Consider the following 20,972-nt stretch of genomic DNA (forward strand, 5'->3'; position numbering starts at 1 on the left):
CACTGCTGCCGGTGGCCGACAGAGCCAAAACTGCTGACCCCTACGCCAGACCCGGGAACTATGGGCTGCTACAGCGGGCGCCAAGGATCAGGGAAATGGTGAACAGACACAGACAGCGAAAATACACGGAGAGCGGGAGGGGGGCGGGAAACAGACAGGGGGCGGGAAACTGACAGGGGGAAGAAGGCACGGAGGGAAACAGACACGATCTTACCTTCACTGCGAAGGATAGAAAATGGCGGACACAAGCTTCCGGATTTTGGGGATTTGGGGGCGTGGTTTTGCTGTCCTGAGTGGCGGACGACGTCACAGGGCTAAAGAATGCAAAAAATCACGCCCCCAAATCCGAAAAAGACGGGGCTTCTTTGGAGGGATGTCTCTCTCCTCCAATGGCTGGCCTCCGTTTAGGAAGCCAGCCAATGAAGGAGAGACAGGGTAGGGAGGACCTTCTGCGCTACTAGGAGTCATTAAATCTCCGGCCTAAGACTGCGCAAGCGCAGCCTTTTAGGCCTCCGACCTAAAAAAGGATGGCTCATGTCGAAGACCGCACGTCATATACCTCGCATCATATATAAGAGCAGCCACGCGGTCTCCAGTTTATCTATACTATGGCTCGTTTAGGACACGTATGAGTAGTGTGATGATGGAAAAAGATAAATATTTCCATTCTGGAAATGCTCACCGGGGCGAGAAGCATTCTTACTTTACAAAAGTAAAGCCTAAAGATGCTCTACGAATCTAGTGACAGGACAGAGGGCTGCTTTAATCAGACCCGCCAACTGCACTGCCCAATAGTCTCTCCTAAAAAAAAGAAGAAAAAAAAAACACACACACACACAAATGATGGGCGAAATGCAGAACAAATAAAACATTCACCCCAGTCACAGGTCTGGACTCAAACCATCGTGCCTGAAGCGGCTGGAGAGAGTCTTGTCTTCCTCTGACAGTGATGAGTTTTTTTGGATACTGAGCCAGTAGCCTCATTAATCCACATTCATTTTGAGTTTTCTAATTGCAGTTTCGATTTTCTTATTGATGTGTGACACTTTGCGAGAGCTGAAGTTGGATCACAAGGTCAGCGCTGTGATGTCTGCAGCGACTGCCCCGTGGTGGGAATATGCAGGAGGAGGGAGGACAGGGGGGGGGGGGGGTGAGGATGTGCTGGCAATTCCTGTAATGCCAGCAGCTGAGAGCGGGGCTGCCGTTTCCTGTGGTGCCTGCTCTGCGACGGCCAAAGCTAAGAGAGGGGGGGGGGCACGGGGGAAGGCCGCTGCCCCCAAAACTCATGCCACTCACGCTCCCCCCTTGCTACACCACCCCAGTTTGGACCCAACCATATGCAAATCAGTTATGGGAACAGTTCAGCCCGAACTGCCAGGACAGGTCCACCCTATAGTTCCTCCTAGCCCCCACGCTGAAAATGGTTGGGAGGCTGGGATCCAGTCTTTTCTTTATTTCTCAATATTTCCCAGGTCGAGTACACTGTGGAACAAGACATCAGTCATCCAATGACCATATGTGCTATATGTTCTACCATGGGAATGAGGGCCCTTTAGGACAGGCTGGTGTGCAAAGGTGACCCTATGCCAACAAAGGTGTTGAATTCCATACCTGCGAATAAGAGTCAGTGGATAAGTATAAGTGCTCCGGAATTGGGCTTAGGAGTGAGTACGTTGACATCAGTGAACTAACAAGGCCACCTGGCCGAGACCATGCCCTCCTTCCATAGGTCACTGCCCCGTCAGCAGAAGGTGTTAGTAACTAGGGGCGGGGGGGGGGGGGGGGATGGAGTTATAAGTACCTGTGTTGTCAGCTATATTAGTCTCAGAGTAATAAGTGATGGGAACCAAAAGCCATTTTCATCTTTGTCGGGCGTATGCCCCTGATCAATTCGTGGTGCATCTGCCCGGAATGGCAAAGGGCTGTGCTCCCACACCCACAAGGGGAAATAATATTTTCAAGGAACCCTCAGTCTGTAGGTATCCTATTTGGGAAATCCAACACCAGCATCATCACGGTGCGCTATGACCCACACAGTATGCGAGGCCTTAGGCATTATGCCTCACCGCTCCTTTACCGTGACCAGGAGTAGTACAGGTCTATGCTCGTTGTGGGCAAGGAGTTCCTGGACAGAAGTTCCAGCTGTCCTAAGGCTTCAGGAGCACAAATGCTGGTCTTTCCATACACCAGGTAGTATAGTAAAAATCTGCTGATGTGAAGCCAGTGGACACTCAAACATCATCAAACTGTTATTCGGTAATAAGAATATCTTTAATCACCTTTATTGAAAAGCTACTCCAGCAGTTTGACATGGGCATTATCAAAGTCAAATTTCTGGGTGTCAATCAGATAATACAGGCCAGATCCCAATCTTTTTCCCCCAATGATGAGGTCTTTCCAAACTTTCAAGGCCCAGGCACTTTCTCCCAGGAAAAAAATCTAAATCCATTCTCCAGGAATTCACGACGGCCAAGAAGTCAAAAGGCCATCAGTGGTGCTTGGCTATTCTCCTTACACATGCAGGAGATCCACGGCCTCAGGAGGGAAGGCTTCCAGTGAAATGATCTTGTCCAGGTCCTGGTAGCCATGCAGAACAAATACAACTTTTGCTCAGTTAGCCAAAGGCTGCTCACTTTTGTGCACCTGTCCTTCTGCTGCCACTTCATGGTGGTGAACCAACACTACTAGTACAGATGATGCCATCCATCCTTGGAGCAGCACCTGAAGTCTAACTCATCTGCTGCCTTTCTGCGGCTGCAGCACGCCTCCAGTTTCCCCAATTTAGATGATTGCCGGAGCGGCCTTCATGAAGACTGGGGTATGTGTTGCATCTGATCCTCGTTCTTCCTACGCTCACTGGGCGTTACTTCACCGTCTGCTATTGAAATCCACACTGCTTCCATCACAAGCGGTGCAGATTAGCTGGGCTAATCTGGAACTTAGACTCTCAAAAAGACTTTCCTGCCAAGGAGAAATTTTCTGAAGGACAGGCAGTGGATCCACTTCTGGAACATTGTACAGTGACAGCACTGCGGGCCAAGTCGTAGACACCTTTTAGGCCCACCTGAACTCAAAAGGTGAAGGTTTGATTCTGGGTCAGACAAGGTTCTCGCGTCAAAGGACAGTGGATAGACATTCAATACAGCAGGGAAGTTTCTTAATGCCTTTCCTCGAACTCCACAGACACGTAGCCTGAACACAGAGACGAACACTGAGAAACTCACAAAACATACAGCCTCAGTTACCGAGGTGATAAACACGCAATTACACCAAGAACTCACCCAGATACCTAGACATGAATCAGTTTGCAGCACATGCTATAAAAGGCTCCTATTTAACATGGAAAATTAAACTGTAGAAACATCTGTGGCTAAATGGAATGCTGCTATGCAACAGGGACACATATGCTATGCAATAAGAGGTAAGTGTAAACTGTTAAAGGGGGTACATTGCAGACTTTGTTTACCTTGCACACATTGTTGAGAAAGAGAGGAGTATTTGTACGTGTAATGGTTTGGTCATAAATATACAACCAAATAGGAACCCATTCTAATGTCTATTGTTATGTTGAGTATGCGCTAGAGGATGCGCTAGCGAGTGCGCTCTCCCTGGCGACACTTGTGTGGTCAATAATGGGCTTGGAACCGCAATTGCTTTCATTCATAGGCATCACTGTCACGCTTCTGTGCTGCCTTCCAAGTGGGCAGTGCTTGCTGAGAGTCACTTCCTTTTCAGTCTGTGGCGCATGGACCAAGCACAGATCAATGTATTGTACTTGGTAATCCTCTGCCCCCCATCCTTTGTCGAGCTGTGATTCAGGTACTATTTATTCTCACCCCCCCCCCCCCCCCCCCCACTCTTAGCCTGCAGCTCTGTGCTTGAGACAGAGCACGTCCATGACGTTTCCCTCAGTACGACATTTCTCCTTTGGTTTACATATGCTTGATTTGTGAGCATGATGTAAATAAACAGCACTTGGTACTGCAGGAATGTAAAGGGGCCCTTCACAACCCGACCGCGTTTACATTGTCCCAGGCCTGGGTGCTGGGCTCCCTGGAGGAAAGGCCTCGAGCTCAGCTGGAAATCGTGGCTCTTGCAGGATGTGCTTATGTTTTATGGTTATTAAATTAGCTTTCTTAGGCAATTCCAATAAGTAATTTATAGTGGGGACTTGGCTTTGGTCACTCTTTGTAGCACATCTGAAACTTTCGGTCCAATGTCATATCCATGAATGCGTAAAATGTTAAATATTTTAATGCAGCAAGAAACAAGCATTTACAATGCAACGGTTTCGCCTTTGCAAAAGTTAGAGCTATTGGCATTGTAAATGACAAACGTTTTATTTATGTGTTGTTTATGAAAACAGATAAATAAATGGCATTGTCATTTACAATGCCAATAGCGTAATCTCTCGCAAATGCGTTTTCTATTGCATTTGCACACACACAGAACCACACAAAGCCACACACACACACACAGAGCCACACGCACCCACCCACGACACAGACCCCCTGCTTTTAAATGATATCGACCCCCACTAACATGCTGTGCCTGGACAATTTATAGGTATGTTATGTCACAAGGTTGTTAGAATCCCGACCAGAGGTCCTGTTTATAGAACTGTAGTTGATAAGGTGGAAAGCCCTTCTCACAAGGAAATGTTAATGTGTGTGGCTAAAAAGAGAGACTTGTGTTTGGGAATGAGAAAGTAGTAATTTTATGTCACAGCTTGTGAAAATATTCAGAAATTCAGCCCAAGTGTGCTTTCCCCCCCTCAAACAAACATAAAATAGCAAATACTTGAAGAAATTACTTCAAAAATTTTACTTATGTCTAAACAAGTCCTACACGATTACTGAAGCAAGTAGAATGCACTTTTGGACTGACAAAGCCTATTTATCCCATTTTAAGATCAGGACCACATGTTGCATAGTGCCAAAAGAAAACCCTTTTTGTTTATCATCATGGTTAGTAGTAATTACAAAGCAGGATTCATATTGGGCTTGCCCCATTGATTACCAAGGACACACATGCTGGTCAACTTACTCTCAGATGGGGCAGGCATCACCCTCTTTTAATGATATCGCCCACTTAAAAATGAATGCGCCTTCAATGAATTTGATAATCTCACCATGTTTGGAAACCTGCCTCACACTTTCCAAATATATTTTTATCCGTTCTGATGGTATCAACCTTTTACTCTAGCGTCACCCTCGTGTGAGCTCAAGCAGGTTGACAGTGAGAAATACCACTGTTTCCATTGAAAGATACCGCCAACTGTACCATTTTAAGATTTTGCAAAGGCCTGCAAAGTATTAAGCAGAAATTGGCATTAAATTGTTTGTTGCCATTCTTAACTTAGCATTTCTGTCTTTGTTTATTTTAAATACCAGTCGGGGTCATTATGATAGCTGTAGAACCTATTTTGAAGCGTTTTCTCTTACATTTGACGTTTTAAGTATGTACCGATAGAGGGAAAAATATCGGCTTTAGGTGGTTCTCTTAATTGTTGCACTCCACCCTATGTTATCCTACTCTACTACTCCAATCAATGCCACAACAATCTATTCCGCTCTACGCCACTGTACTCTTCAACACTCTACTGCACTGCACTGCACTACCACTCTCTACGCCACTCCATTCTGCTTTACGCCACTCCATTCTACTCCACACCCTTTCACTCCACGACACTGCTCCCTCCACAACAGTCCACCACTTGTACTCTATGCCACTTTGCAACACTCCACGCTCCTTTATGCCACTAATGTTTAGCCTTGCATTTGCGTAGGCAAGACTTATTGCCTTTGTCAGTGCTTGTTGGTTAAAGCGGTTGTCGCCTACCGGGGACTCCAGATTTTCGGGGATTGTTTTATTATTGCTCGCTTCTACCCCGGCTGCCTGTGGTGGACAAACACGGATTTCTTGGTTATTCTTGGTTGATGCTCACTGATGTCTCCTGCATTCCCGTTTCACTGAAGTTAAACCGTGAGACCCCCAACCCCCACAAAAAAATAAAAAATTTAGAGCCCTGTGTTTTTTTGCAGGGGCCATAATCCATGCCACCTAGTGGTAGGCAGAGTTAAACCGGGGGCCACAGGATTTCCAAGGGAAAGTGTGAAGACATGGGGCCGCTCACCTGGCGTCATGGCTGCCTTGGTGGCCATGGCCAGGAGCAGAAGTCCCCTTCCAAGGAACCCACCAGTGGGGCACGGAGGGGCAAGGGGATAGTGAAAAACCAGACCAGAGGGCCGACCAAGGGGGCAGCAGAAAAGGGACTACAGGCAAAGAAAAGGGGGATGCCTGCCGAATTCTACATAATAAGGAGGGAGGACATGGGGCACACGAAGAAGGGGACGGCTCCCCTGGGTTAGGGATGCAAGTAGGGCTGGGAGGACCTGGACTAGAGCGGGAAGCCAGCCAGCATCTGCGCCCCTCTCAGAGTGACCCCCCCCCCCACAACCACAAGACTGTTAGGTATGTTCAATCTCATCCCACTAAAAGTGAAGGAGAGAACATGGAGGAAAGAGTTCATAGACATTTTCTCACTGCTGGAAGTGCGCCAGGCCGGTTTAGACTTAGCGGCGCAAGACAAAAAAAGACTATGACAGGAGAGACTGCCGCAAGCCCAGAATAGAAAGATCAATAGAGAATTAGCTGAATGCCTTCCGAACATTGGCATGCACTTTTATTGAGAAATTTCCCGAAAGCTCAGCAGCTCCAATTTAACACATGCAAAAAGTGCACGAGGAGCAGCAGCAGTATCCGGGCGATGCATGGCTGAGATATGAGGAGGGTTTCAAAGAGAAGATGCAGATGCGGCCTATAATTAGTTGTGATTGCCAGGACATGGAAGGGTTCTCGATGCACATGGTGGCAGCCAGAGAAGGCGTCAGTGGCAAAGAGAGCAATTTTCGTCCCTATGGGAGTAGGGGGCGAAGATTAGGGCAGGGGCGGCCTTAGGCATGTGCAAGCTGTGCACCTGCACAGGGCCACCAAATCCCAGGGGCCACCACGCCAATATATATCCTAAATATAATAATCCTCTGAGGATGGATACATATTTGTGTGGTGGCCCCTGGCAGGGATTTGGTGGCCTCTGGCTCTGTTCCACTTCCAAGCACCCTGACCCCCCTCTTCACTGGCCTCCGTGCTCCGCCCCACCCGGACCCCCTCTTCTGGGGCACCCCTACCTACGCTCCCTGTCCAGGGCCACCATGAGCCTAGAGCCGCCCCTGATTAGGGGCAGTGACAAGGGTTCAAAGGGAAGCACCAAGGTAATAATACATCTGGAAAAAAATGGTGGAAATTTGAAAAAGATGATTTAAGTGTCTCATTCAGGTTTCAGAACACTTGCGGAGCATGCAGCCGGAATCACCCCGCCATCCGTTTTAAGTCGGCCCCAGGGGCAGGGGCCCACAAAGACAAAAACAGGAGCTAGGGAGTGAGGTACAGGTACCCCCCCTACCCTCCCCAGATGGGGGCAGCAGGGCCAGGGCGCTGGAACCCGAGTGGAAGGGAGAGCTACCTCCGATCGGTAAACCGTGGGTAGTGTGGCAGAAGGAGCACAAGAAAGGTAGAAAAAAGAGAATTACTAAAAAGGTAGAGGGAAGGTTCACAAAGTGTCCTTGGGATGCTTCACGGTAGGGGCACTGAGGGAGCCATGGGCGGCCTCCTGCCATGGAATGAGTAGCTGTGATGCTCCTGCAGGACCCTTGGGATGCCTCACGGCTGGGGTACCGAGGGAACAAAATGGAAGGACTCAGCCTCATGATAGAGTAGATGCTCAAGCAAGGTCCTTTGGATGCCACATTGGCAGGGAGGGCCCATGGTAAGGGCAAGCGGGACGGCGCTTGCAGCCCGGGCAGGTCCTAAATTGTTAGCAAGTTGAAGCCTTGACCAGGGAAACAGAGGCCCAGACAGGTGGCTCCTCCAGTCCCCGGCACTTGAGGAGGCTGTGTCCAAGCAGCAATGAAAATAATTGCAAAGACGAGGAAATAGATTCACATGAATATTAAGAGAGCATGAGGATAACCATGATTTCGGCAAATTTATGAAGATGTTATGTTGAAGAAACTGCGACCTTTTTTGGCACCAAAGCAATTTGTCAGTGTTTTGATTTGATGGGCACGAGGGACGCAGTTGTTTGATGCAAAGGGGGGGGGCAACTCACCTCCTGGAAGGGGTTCAGACAACTCACTCCTCATTCTCACCCTTCACTTTCACCTTGACCCTACACTCACAGCGATCACAATGCACTCACACTTATCACCATGCACTCACACCATTCACCTGCTCACCCTGAATTCAAAATGCACTTGCACTGTTCACCTGTACCTAACGCTACAGTCACAGGAGCACACTACTCACCCTGCACTCATGTGACACTTCACTCATCTGTCCGCCTCACTGCTAAATCTGCAATCTCACTCAAAGAAGTCCATCCCTAATCAGGCATTCATTTGTCCCACTCTGCACTTACATCTGAACCCAAATTCATATGGTCACCTCACTCACCCTGCAGTCACTCCTCTCACTCTACTCTCACACTGTTGCATTGCCTCACATAGTCACTCCTGCCATCCACACAGTGCAGAGGGTTAATGTGCCAGCTACAAAGAATGTGTACCATGTAGATCACAGAACTGATTGTGAGTAAACTATGAGTAGCGCTATAAAAAATGAAATGTTTGTTAGAAAGGGGCTATAGAGAGATGAGGCGCATTGTTGGTGAGTAGTAGTGAAGGAATTCATGGAGGAGGAGGAAATGGGAGAGGGGTGCAAAAAAAAAAAAAAAAAAAAAAAAAAAAAAAAAAAAAAGACGCTGCACCCTGTGCAACCAGTGCTAGGGCACCCCTGGCTGGGAGTGTTAGGACCCTCCTCCCCACCCCTGAAGTTCAGGTCTGGCTGCTGCCCGGGTCTGAAGTAATCGCATTAACCAACCAAGTTTTCATACCCGAAAAATGCACTTCCCCACGGGCAAATAAAAATTGCATTTATTTTTCATTTGAGATGTGGGCATTCTATTTTATATGCAGTTGCCTGTAGGTGAAAGTCCGACAAAACAGTTCATATTTTGTTTTCTGTAGCTATGAATCTGAACCCGTCCTACTGTACACCGAATTCTACTTTCCATACTTTTCTTTATGGACTTCCACACCTCAGTGTATTCGGATGCACCAACAAGAAAACACAGACCGAGGAAACCAAATACAGCCCAGGTGGCACAGAATAAACACTTCAGGCCGTGCCCATAATTATACAGGCCACGCCTTTTCTAAAATATACATAAATGCGCTCCTTTAACCACACCCTTTTAGAAACCCCCAACTTTTGTTTCAGTTAAAACACGGTCTGTAACAAAGCATTGCTTTACATATGCTCGCTCGCCTTTGGCAGGCAAGGGACTAAGAAGACAAGGAAATTAAGGGATCCTCCCAGGATCACACAGTGCAGTTGAAATGTGAACTGGGATTAGAATTTAGATCTAGATTTCACAGACATCGCCTAGTTTTACGGAAGTGACTTTAAAAGCACAATAATAAAATAAAAGTAATGCCTAGCGGAACCCACTAGGGTGACCAACCATCCGTAAATTTAACGGACAGTCCATAAATTGGACCTCACGTCCGTTGTCCATGAGGATCCTTTTTGCAACGACTTTTGTCCGTAGTTTTAGGCATTGCAGGGGAACAGAGCTCTTCCCCTGTGAAAGGCCTCAGCTCCCTGATGGGGCCGCCTCACACTCCTCTGAGCAAACAAGAGCAGCCCCACCCAACCCATTGTCATTCTGTATGTGGCAATTAGCCCTAGACAGAATGGCAATGGGTCAGTCTGGGCTGGCACAGCAGGTGGTGGCCTCCCCGAGCCTCAGTCTAGGGCAGGGCTTTCTGTCACCTGGGAGTGCAAAAACGCCCTTGCTGCTGCTGCTAAGTGAGAATCCAGTTAACCAAAGGAAGGCGGGGAAAGAAGTTCGAAGGAAGGGATTATAGTTATAGTAATATAGCAGCCATGGTTGCTGCTTTTTTATTTTATGCAACTAACAACCGTTGACAAAAGCCAATTGTTCTGGCTTGTTGTAGGTGTAATGTTACTTGTTCTAAGTGTAACGTTAGTTGTTGTATTGTATATCTGGATGCAATGACAGAAGCAACAAAAATACCAGCCTGGCGGCACATTACATTAAACACAGATTTTTAGCTTATGTGTTTTAAGCCACGCATTTTATTACATTAAACACCATTTTGGGAGAGACCCCACTTAGAACAACACCATGCCACAGTCGCCCCACGTACAGGCACTGTGCATCATGCATGACTCATGCCTTCCACTTTTTCAGATTGCCTATGTGCAGGGGCAAAGTGAACCCTGCCCCATCCCATCCCTTGCTTTAGGAACTACAGCGAGGGTGGATTTCTTGATGGGTCTCATAATTAATGTGAAAAGGTGAGTAAGTAAGTGAAGGGATGGCTGGATGGATGGCTGGACAGATGAGTGAAATGATGGATGGATGGATGTAGGAGTGAAATGATGGATGGATTGATGAATTGATAAGTGAAAGGGTGGATTGATGAATTGATAAGTGAAAGGGTGAATGGATGGACGGATGAGTGAAAGGGTGTATGTAAGGCTGAATGAGTGAGTGAAAGGGCGGGTAGATGGACAAAAGGATGTATAGATGAGTGAAGGAGTGAAAGGGTGGATGGATCAGAGAAAGGATGGATGGATGAGAGAATGGATGGATGAGTGAAAGGATGGTTGAATGAATCAACGATAGGTTCAATGGATGGCTTAATGAGTGGATGAGTAGATGGATGGGTGGGAGGATGGATGGATGGCTAAGTGAAAGGGGAATTGAAAGAGAAAGGGGGATGGGTAAATGGATGACTGAACTGGTGAATGGGTAGAAGGATGAGTGACTGGATGGATGGGTGGAAGAGTGGATGGATGGGTGTACGGTTGGATAGAATGAAAGGTGGATGGATGGATGATGAATGAGTAAAAGGGTGGATTGAGGGATGGATGAGTGAAATGATGGATGGAAGGATACGCAATGGATATGTTTGTAGATTGTTGAATGTGGACATGGATGGGCACACAGATGGAAGGACAGATTGAATGGTGAAAGACTAAATGATGGATGAAAGTATGATTACACATTGTAAGCCCCATTATCTTAAGCAACATTTCCTATACATTGACTTTCACATTTTTATGAATGATTGTCTCTATAGAATATGTGTGTGTTGCAACACACTCCAACACTCTGCCCTACGTACTTGGGATGTGTAGCACTATGGAAGAAATTACATACACATGAGAGAAGGTCTATGTGAAGATGAGGGGCGCCATTGGAGATTGGTAGCAAGGCCAGACTGGGCGTTTTCTCTGGGAGCTGGAAAGGTGGGGGCGGTTTTGTTACCACTAAAAAGACCTGCACATTTGCTTAAAGCTGCACGCATACTGACAAACCATGAAGTGCACAATTGTCTCAACCCAATATAAACTTATTTTCACTTGTACTTTAGTAGTTGTCTATTTACTTACTTATATACTATTGCACAACCATCTCTGAAGTGTCTGTAAAAACTTACCTTTTGTCCTGAATTTTGACCTCCTGTCCTGAATTTTTGTCCTGAATTTTGACCCTTTGTCCTGAATTTTTACACTCATTGTCCTGAATTTGCACCCATGCCAGTTGGTCACCCTAGAAGCCACATGTAAAGTTACGCAAAGACGGGGCGCATAGTGGGTTGATCACTAAATTCCTTAAAATAACTTTCCATACCTACAGTATATTTTTAGTATATAGCTTTTATGCAAATTCAAAACATAACTACCAGGACAGCTCCTCCCATAGATGTATACAAATGCCTTTTGCATAAGATCACAGGTCTCGCTCTCGGAGTGCTCACGTTCAGTCCCCAACAGACCTCGCCCCTCGATAATCCTCCAATGACTCAGTCTTTCAAACACTTCAACACCCCTGCTTGGTGCGGCAGCCTGCTGAGAGGCGTGCGAGGGTGTTGCTGCACGAGGGGACACGTGTTGTAACAGCGTCCGGCGAGTTTCAACAGCATCCTGTGACAGTTCTAACAAATAACGCAGTGCAAAAAACGTGAGTGTTATCATAAGAGCGCCACGAGGCCACACGAAAGGCAGAGAAGCGCTCCGCAAAAACACAATCCCCGGCAAAGCGGTTCGATCCATTTTTCTTGCATAAGAAATGTAGCATAGGGAACTAGAACGGCTGCAAACTGACGGTCCGCATCAGAGCAAGCCACGGAGCAAACTTATTTCACATTGTTTTTATTGTGCTTATTGAAAGCAAGGCTCTGCTTTTCATCAGGTCAGTAACGCGATTGTGTAGGAGATAAATAAAACAACTTTTTTTATTCACAAAAGCAAAAAAAACAGGGCAACATCTGTTGAAAAATCCACACTTTTGGCCTAACGGATGAGTGCAAAACCTGAATCAACTAAAAATAAGCCTTGGCATAGCCCATAGGCCTCGCCTTTGAGACAGTAGCTTGATCGATGTTCTTAAGCCACGCTTTGTGGACCTCGGCTAAATAAGGGGAAAGCCAACTATGTCATTTTGTAGGCGTGTGCAACACGACCATCTATGCACATGCCTGCAAAATGACAGCCGCTGTTTTTTTTATTTGACAAGGTGGGTTGGGTGGGCAAACAAAAAGACAAATATGCGCAAAAAATTTTTTTGAAGAGTGTGTAGGAAGGAGCGACATGGAGGTTGAGGGGGAAGCAACACGGGGGTGTGGAGGAAGAGAATGGGTGCCAGAAAAGGAGTGTGTGTGGGAAGCAACACAGAAGGCAAGGGGGTAGAAGTAACAAGAGGATGGGGAAGAGAAACAACAGGCAACAGAAGGAGGGTGCGGGTGGGGAAACCAACATGGGTTGGGGGGCAGAAACAACAGGAACAGTGGCCGCTCCTCCGTCACCCCCTGCTCACAAGGAAAAATAAAAGGATAATAAGTTATCTTTTTATTTTTTCCAATGCAGTCAATGCAGGGGAGGAGTAGTTTACAATCCCCAAGTGCGCAGGAACTGTTTCGCCGGCCCACTTGGGCCAGCCAAATAGTTCATGCACACTTTGCATGTTTCCCACCAGGCTGCATTTCACAGCCTGGTGAGGTACATGCACAGGCTCCCTGTTCCAGTCTGCATTGCAGCGTTGTGATTGGCTCATGGGAGCCTGCCAGTCCAGGTGCTTCCCGTTGCCAGCCGGGACTGCAGTAAGAAAGAAGATGAAGAGGACGGAGGAGAGGCGGCGGCCAGCCATTAAAGCCAAGTCCTTTTTATCTTTTCTCTGGCATCTAGATCCTGCCTCTCTAAAAAAAAAAAAAAAAAAGTTATCTACGAGCTCCCTGGCACCCAGATATAAGTATATCTGTAACGAGAACTCTATGATGAAGCATACCACTGGAGTGAGAACACAGTGGGTGAGAGTCCTAAAAATAAACCAATTGGGTTGCACTACATTGAAAGACCCCACCAGAACGTGAGAGCCTCTATCTCATTTAAGTGGGCGATTGTCGAAACAGGGTGAATACACAAGTAAAGCTTATATCACCCTCCATTGATTAAACTGTTCTTGATAATCCCACAATAGGTATTTTACAAGTTCCTGGAGAATTATGGGGAAACTATGGAACAAGGAGACAAGGGACTCCGAGACACCAAAGGAAGTGTATACCAAGTGTATACCAATGCAGTCTTGGGGGCGTGGCTAGCAGCCAAGCATGGCGGCCGTCCTTTAACGGAACTCCGGATCAGGGCTGACAAAATCCTGGAATTCATGGCCGGATTTCTGTAGGAAAGGCACTACAAGCACCGGGAAACGCAGCTCGGAAGATACAGAAATCTCGAGGCTGCTCAGAATAAACGGAGAACGAGCCCTGCCGCAGTTATGCCGCCGGAGGCATGATGACACAGCAGACTGCTGTGCACAGGGAGCCAGGAAGACATTGAGGCCAGTAATATTGCGCACGCAAGTCGGAGATACCGCGGCTGTGGAGGAGCGGACGCGGCCCGGGGACCAAGAGTGCTTCGCCGCTGAGTGCAGCTGAGGGAAGTCACGGTGGCGCGCGCCTCATAAGGGTGCCTACGCGAGCGAGTGTGCAGAGATACCGAGACAGTGGGTCCGGAGGTTACGTGAGCCGTAGACGCGGTGAGGCCTGCTCCCCCGCCGCACGAAGAAGACGCTCTGTGGTGGCCCTGCGGACGGTGCTCGGCGGGCGGTGCCAGAGTGAGGGACTGGTGCTGCGTGTTGCGGACGCTGTCCTCGGGCGGAGCGGGAGCCGGTAATTGAACTTCGGTTCCAAAATGAGAGCGAGATCGCATCAGGACTCCGCTGAGGGCACACTGACCGCTGCGGGGCACAGGCGGTAGAGCGAGCCTGCATGCCCGTATAATTGGCGTTGGGATGCCTGCGGGACTTTAACAAGCAACATACCTGTCGCAATAGCGGGGACAGGCGCGCCTGCACGGCGATTGATGAAGGACTGTACATTGGCAATTTCAATGTGACCAGTGACTGTGGCTTGAGCCATGGGAGCGCTGTTGTGGGGGTGAAAGATAATGAGAAGCCCACAGTACCCCCCTGGTAAATAGAAGAACACAGGGTTCCTGGCCGGTTTAGGCTCGACACGTTTTCCGCAGACTGACATGGCGAGCGCGGAGTGCGCGTGGTGCTGTACTGAGGGATAGTGGGACCGCGATCCAGGAAGTGACATCTCTGTATGGGCGGCGTGGGTGCCTGCGATCCCCCGCCCTGCTGCATACCAGTACGGCTGCAGAGCAAGACCTACCCCACAGTAAGTGATAGGGGGCAAGGAGAAGACAGACTGTGAGATACTGAGGGGTGACCTACCCAAGTGAGGGCTGCAGTGTTATTGTGTGGAAGCGGGGAAGCGTGCTACAGGAGCGCACTGGTGACCTGCGTCAGCAACGCTGTGAACTGTGTCTGCTGTACGCGTACCGCTGGTTGTTGGATTGTTTTGCATGATGGGGCGCAAGGGAGTGAAACAACACGGCCAGGGGGAGCAGGATAACATCCGCACCACAGTCGATAAGGGTGTGGGTACCCTACTGATCCTGCTAGACCTCTCGGCTGCGGTTGATACCCTGTCTCCCCTCGTTCTAACATCTCGACTGAGGGAGATAGGGATGGAGGGGCCTGCTTTAAGTTTGTTGGCCTCCTTCCTGGACCAGAGGGAACAGAGAGTGAAGCTGGGGGAATTCCTATCTCCATCCCTGTCAGTGAAGTGTGGGGTCCCACAGGGGTCGGCGTTAAGTCCGACCCTGTTCAACATCTATGGGACACCCCTGGCCAGGCTTATTAGATCATTTGGGATGGAGGTAGTTTCCTACGCCGATGACACCCAGATCTTGCTGTCTCTCGCCCAGCCTCTCAGTTCTTCTGCCTCCAAGTTTAGATACTGTATGGAGGCAGTCGCACAATGGATGATTGACAATTCATTGAGGCTAAACGTCGAAAAGACGGAGATCCTTGTGTTCGGCGAGAAGGAAGACATCTGGTCGACGGAATGGTGGCCTGTATCTCTGGGGACTTGCCCGGTTCCAACCCTTGTAGCACGAAATCTGGGGGTCATGATTGACCCGGCCCTTGCCATGGGTCATCAAGTCAATAGGACCATCTCCACTTGATGGGGCATTATTAGGATCTTGCGGAAAATTAGGCACTATTTGTCCACACAAGCCCGGAAGCAAACGGTGGTTGCATTGATAGCCTCTCGGCTTGATAATTGCAATGCCCTATACGCTGGAATTAACAGATGCTTGCTACAAAGACTTCAAACGGTGCAAAATGCTGCAGCGAAGTTTGTATTGGATCTACCCAGGAGGTCATCAGCAACCCTCGCCAGGAAAACCCTGCACTGGCTTCCAATTGATGCTAGGATTTCCTTTAAAGCTCTTTGTTTGGTTTACCGAGCCCTGAACAGAAAAGAGACTGGAGGAGTCAAAGATCTTATGATTCCCTATGTCCCCTCTAGAAATCTCCGCTCCTCAAAGAAGTTTCTTCTATCAGTCCCCCGAGTTCGAAGAGCTAAGTGGGGAGGCAGAGCCTTCTCCAGTCTTGCTCCTAGATGGTGGAACACTGTTCCCCATGAAATTAGGACTCTGCCTTCAATTCAACCCTAAAGACTTGGCTTTTTGTCAAAGCTTACCCCTAGTTCCCTGGTTTTGCCTTTTATGATTAGTTGACGCCTTCGGGCAAAGTTGCGCATTATAAGTTTTATTTCATTTCATTTCAGGACTTCATCCCGGACACAACGGCTCCTGCACCTCACAAACCTGGGTCTGAGTGTACTCCACAGGCGGAAGCACCTACACCTGTGGATAAGCTGGATCTCATACTGCAGGAAGTGCACGAATCACGAAAGGCGATCGAACTACAAATTGGGACTTTGACTACTGGCCTTTACTTGCTCAGGGCAGATCACGCTAAACTTGTGGACAAAGTGAAAGATAATGTCACGACATTGGAGGAGATGGTCCTGTGACAATCGCAGGCTGAATCCAAGATCACACAGCTGTAAGATCAAGTGGCTACCCTTTTAGATAGGGTGCAAGAAGCAGAAGGGAAGGCTCGACGTAATAACATCTGCGTTATCGGACTGCAGGAGAAAAGTGAAGGAAATGACGTGACAAGATATATGGAGCAGTGGTTCCGGGACCACATCACCAATGAAGGACTCTCCACGCAATACTGTATAGAACGGGCACACAGGATACCTACCGGTCGTCTGAAACCGGGACCCCCTCCTCACCCTCTCATCGTAAAACTATTGAACTTTCGCGATAGAGACGTCCTTCTGCAAAAAGCCTGTGAGTCATCCCGAAAAAATGTTGAGAATACCAAAATCTCACTATACCCAGATTACACCATGTTAGTCCAAAGACAACGCTCTTCCTTTATAGCAGTCAAGAAGAAACGACGAGACTTAAACCTGAAATATGCACTGCTATTTCCGGCGCATTTAAAAATATTGCACAATCAAAAATCCTATTTCTTCTAAAGCCCTGGAGATGTCGAAGACTGGCTAGAGGTGATGGAACTAACGAATGCTGCGAAGACTAGTTCTTATCTCACTACTACGAGCAGAACAAACTCAGCAAGGACGACTGGGAGAGGTAGCCGAAGAACGCGTCGGACTCCTGGACTGCAATATCTCACCACACAGCAGATGCAAAAGAATAAATCGAAGGCACTTATAACTGCGGCTACGTTCATGCATACGTCGGGAGTGGAAGCTAAGGCCTCCTCGGAAAACGAAGTAACAATGAATCGGACTCTGAGGGCAGTGTGGCTCTGTTCCAGTCTGCGACCCTGCAAGTCATTAAAGAACTATATGGCCGACTGTGCCCGCAAGTATAGGTTATGTGCCTACACAATGTTCTTTTGTAAACTGTACACAGTAACATCTGGTTTCATGTACAATGCTCATTATTGATATAGCCCAGGTTCTGTAGAAGCTCTGAAATATGGTTCTGGACAAAGTGTACCACATGCGAGGCGCTGGCGATGTCATCCACACGGCGAAGGCGCTAAGCATGTCCGTTATGGTTTTATTGTTTCAGTTCAGTTTTATGGTCCGGTATAGTTGGGTGACCAGACCGAGTATTGGTATGTTCAGGGAGAGGGAAAGTCTCACGGTATGGAACTGGAAAACTTGGCTCCTTTACTTATGCATCATATACAGTCCCTTAAAGATACAGACTAGTTATAATGAATGTACAGGGTAAATACACTATCATAACATGGAATATACGGGGCATGGGAACAGTGCAGAAACGGCATAGGTTGCACGCGTAATTGCAGCGTCGTAAAGCACAAAAAGTATACTTACAAGAATCCCATATGATAGACAGCGAGGTAGTGAAACTACGAAAGAAATGAAAGGGACAAATCTTCTCCACCTCTTACTCTAGTTATGCGAGGGGAACCACTATTTGGGTGCAGCATGGAGTACCGTTTATCGCTATCGAACAGAGGGTGGACAAACTAGGTAGATACATATTTGTCAGGGGTACGCTAGACGGGCAACCTGTAATTCTGGGCACGGTATATGCTCCAAATGTTGAGCAAGATAAGTACTGGGATGTGGTGAGTGGGGTACTAACGGGGTGGGAGTCACAGCCATGGATTCTGGGAGGTGACTGCAATGCGGTATTAGACGTGACCCTATATAGGTCACATCCACCACTACACGGAGCAGGGGTATTAAAGCAAGCTGAGGCATTGGTTAGATGGGCACAAGGTTGGGAATTTTGTGACGTATGGAGGATGAGGAAACCCACAAACAGGGAATATTCCTATTACTCTGCAGTGTATGACCTTCATACCAGGATAGACTGGATATACTGCTCCACCAGGATAGCAATGCAAATGATCAATGCCACGTACTAGCCAAAAACCTTTAAAAAAAATAAAAAAAATAATGCAGTCCTGTAATCAATAACCTGAACAACAAGGAGCCCTCTGACTCAGACAACAGACCAATACCCATTCACCACAAAGAGAACCGACTATCACCTCGCAGACTCACTGTAGGATTAGCTGAAACACATCCATCCGAAGCAAGCCATCAAAGGATGCACTCCACCCAAGGACCAAACGGACTCCTAAGCAAGTGCAGCTATGCATACAATATGATGTAAAACAAGACTCCAAAACTATAGCTTAGCACTCAGCTGACAAGTTAGACAAAGGGTCAAAGGCTCACAATACCACTGCGATGCAACCCACAGAGACAACCCTTTGACCTATTCTCAGATTTGGACATCAAAATGCATGGTCATCTCTCCCATCCCCCAACCCACATACACTGGAACAAGACCAATGGGAAAATGCAGCATTTAACTAAACAAACCAAACATCATTTGTGTTACGTGAGCTGTCTTTAGAGCCCTTCCCTTTCATTGAAGAACATCCTTCATAGCCTCAATCACAAAGATATGTCTGTCTCGAAAAACACAAAGCGGCCATGTCATCTGCAGACATCTGGTACAGGAGCAAGCATTGGCAAAGGCAATAGCTCTGGCTTGAATGCACATTCACACACGCCGAAGGCGCGCCAAAGGCGAGCCCGTCTGCGCCCGTCCGCGCCGGGACCGGGCCCAGGGCCACAACCCCTGCTCGGCCCATCCTGTACAAACGGAGTACTCTGCTGAGCCTTCGCCCAAACCATACCTCTCATTGTACCAAACTTGACCTGACACATTCTCCTATGGGCACTAACTTAAAATGCTCTCATTGTGATATCGTCGTCCCTTTTAATAACGACATCCTCCACACTCAGGTCCCTAAGCAGGCCAAGGAGAAGTATATTACCATGGCCCTTATCAATGCGCGCTCCCTGGGTAAACACTGCCAAGAGATAACCGATCTTATTATCGACCACAAATTAGATGCCCTGTATATTACGGAAACATGGATGGACGAGGCATCTGCTCCCGACTTGGTCACGGCAGTCCCACCAGGTTATAAGGTTTATAGGCAGGATAGAGAGAAAAATAGAGGGGGTGGCCTGGCTATCATAGTGAAAGACCAATTTAAGGTCCGCACATCCCCTATTCCCGCCATATCTTGCGAAGCTCTACATTTTAATATAAAATTCACACCGTCTTTTAGTTTTAACGGAGTGCTCCTCTATCGACCTCCTGGGGCCAGAGCAGCTTTCCTAACAAACTTAACCATCTTAATGGAATCATTAGCCACAGATGAGTCCACTACGGTAATGGGCGATTTTAATTTTTATCTTGAGCAAAATAATGATAGAGACACCTTTACTCTCACATCTGATTTAGAAATTATAGGACTCAAACAATTGGTTACGGCCCCAACCCATCAGGCAGGACATACGCTAGATGGCATGTTCACGAACGTGGAAGACCTTCAGGTGACTAAAATCCTTCCCATGACATGGACCGACCACTCGGCCATTTTCAGCAGGCTGACTATTAAAGATCCGTGTAGGAAGAATACTCCCCATCCCAAGCCAGGCACCTTCAAGGCGTGGAAGGACATAAACAACAACAACCTAAATATACTTTTAAATAATACTAAGCCTGAACTATCTAATGATCCCTGTACGGCTACTTCCCAATTTCATGAATGGTTGAGTGATGCCACGTCTCAATTGGCACCCACTAAGTCCCACTCAAGGAACAGAAGTATGCCGACTGCTCAATGGTACACAGAAGAACTAAAATTACAGAAACAATTAACGAGAAACAGGGAAAGGTACTGGCGACGAACTTACGACAGTGAAAGCAAGATTAGATATAAAGAAGCGCTAGCCACTTATAAAACCATGGTCACGACAGCAAAGAAGCACTTCTTTACTCTACATATAGAGCAAGCTAAAAATTCTACCAAACAGCTGTATAACTTAGCTAAAACCCTATCGGGTAACACACCAGACCTAAACCCTCCCCCATCACAATTACTATGTGATGCCTTGTCTGAGTTCTTCTTCACAAAGGTGAACAATATATATCAAGCGTTCACCTCGGAACCCAATACTACTGTTGTTCCATCTTCGCGGATAGTTCCGAGTAAAACCATGACGAGTTTTAAACCTCTAACGACCGATCAAACTAAATCCATACTGAAGTCCATTAAATCAGGCTCTGCCCTGGACCCATGCCCCACTTCGGTGTTAGCCATGGTTTCAGACACAGTTAATCCCATTATCACCCACGTTTGCAATATAATATTGAGTTCTGGGACCTATCCGGACTCTTTAAAAAACACATTGATTAAGCCTTTGCTTAAAAAACCAAATCTTGACAGGAATGATTTGAAAAATTACCGGCCCATAGCAAATCTTCCATTTCTGGCCAAACTGACAGAGAAAGCCATGAACCAGCAGCTGTCAGAATATATTGAGAGAAATAATCTGCTTGATGATACCCAGTTTGGGTTC

At 47.5% G+C, this 20,972-nt stretch overlaps 1 protein-coding gene and 1 long non-coding RNA gene across 2 annotated transcripts in view; one reads left to right on the plus strand and one right to left on the minus strand.

Moving 5' to 3' along the window:
* Window positions 1–20,972, minus strand: part of LOC147693550 (sodium-dependent proline transporter-like) — a 323,414-nt gene that overhangs the window by 297,071 nt on the left and 5,371 nt on the right. The gene's annotated exons all lie outside the window — the stretch shown is intronic.
* LOC147693551 (uncharacterized) overlaps window positions 13,738–20,972 on the plus strand; it is a 34,216-nt gene continuing 26,981 nt past the window's right edge. The window contains exon 1 of the long non-coding RNA XR_015299259.1: window positions 13,738–14,834. This is a non-coding gene — a long non-coding RNA (uncharacterized LOC147693551). The remainder of the gene's footprint in view (window positions 14,835–20,972) is intronic.

The sequence above is a fragment of the Lissotriton vulgaris genome, chromosome 8, assembly GCF_964263255.1.
Source record: "Lissotriton vulgaris chromosome 8, aLisVul1.2, whole genome shotgun sequence".
Lineage (NCBI taxonomy): Eukaryota > Metazoa > Chordata > Amphibia > Caudata > Salamandridae > Lissotriton > Lissotriton vulgaris.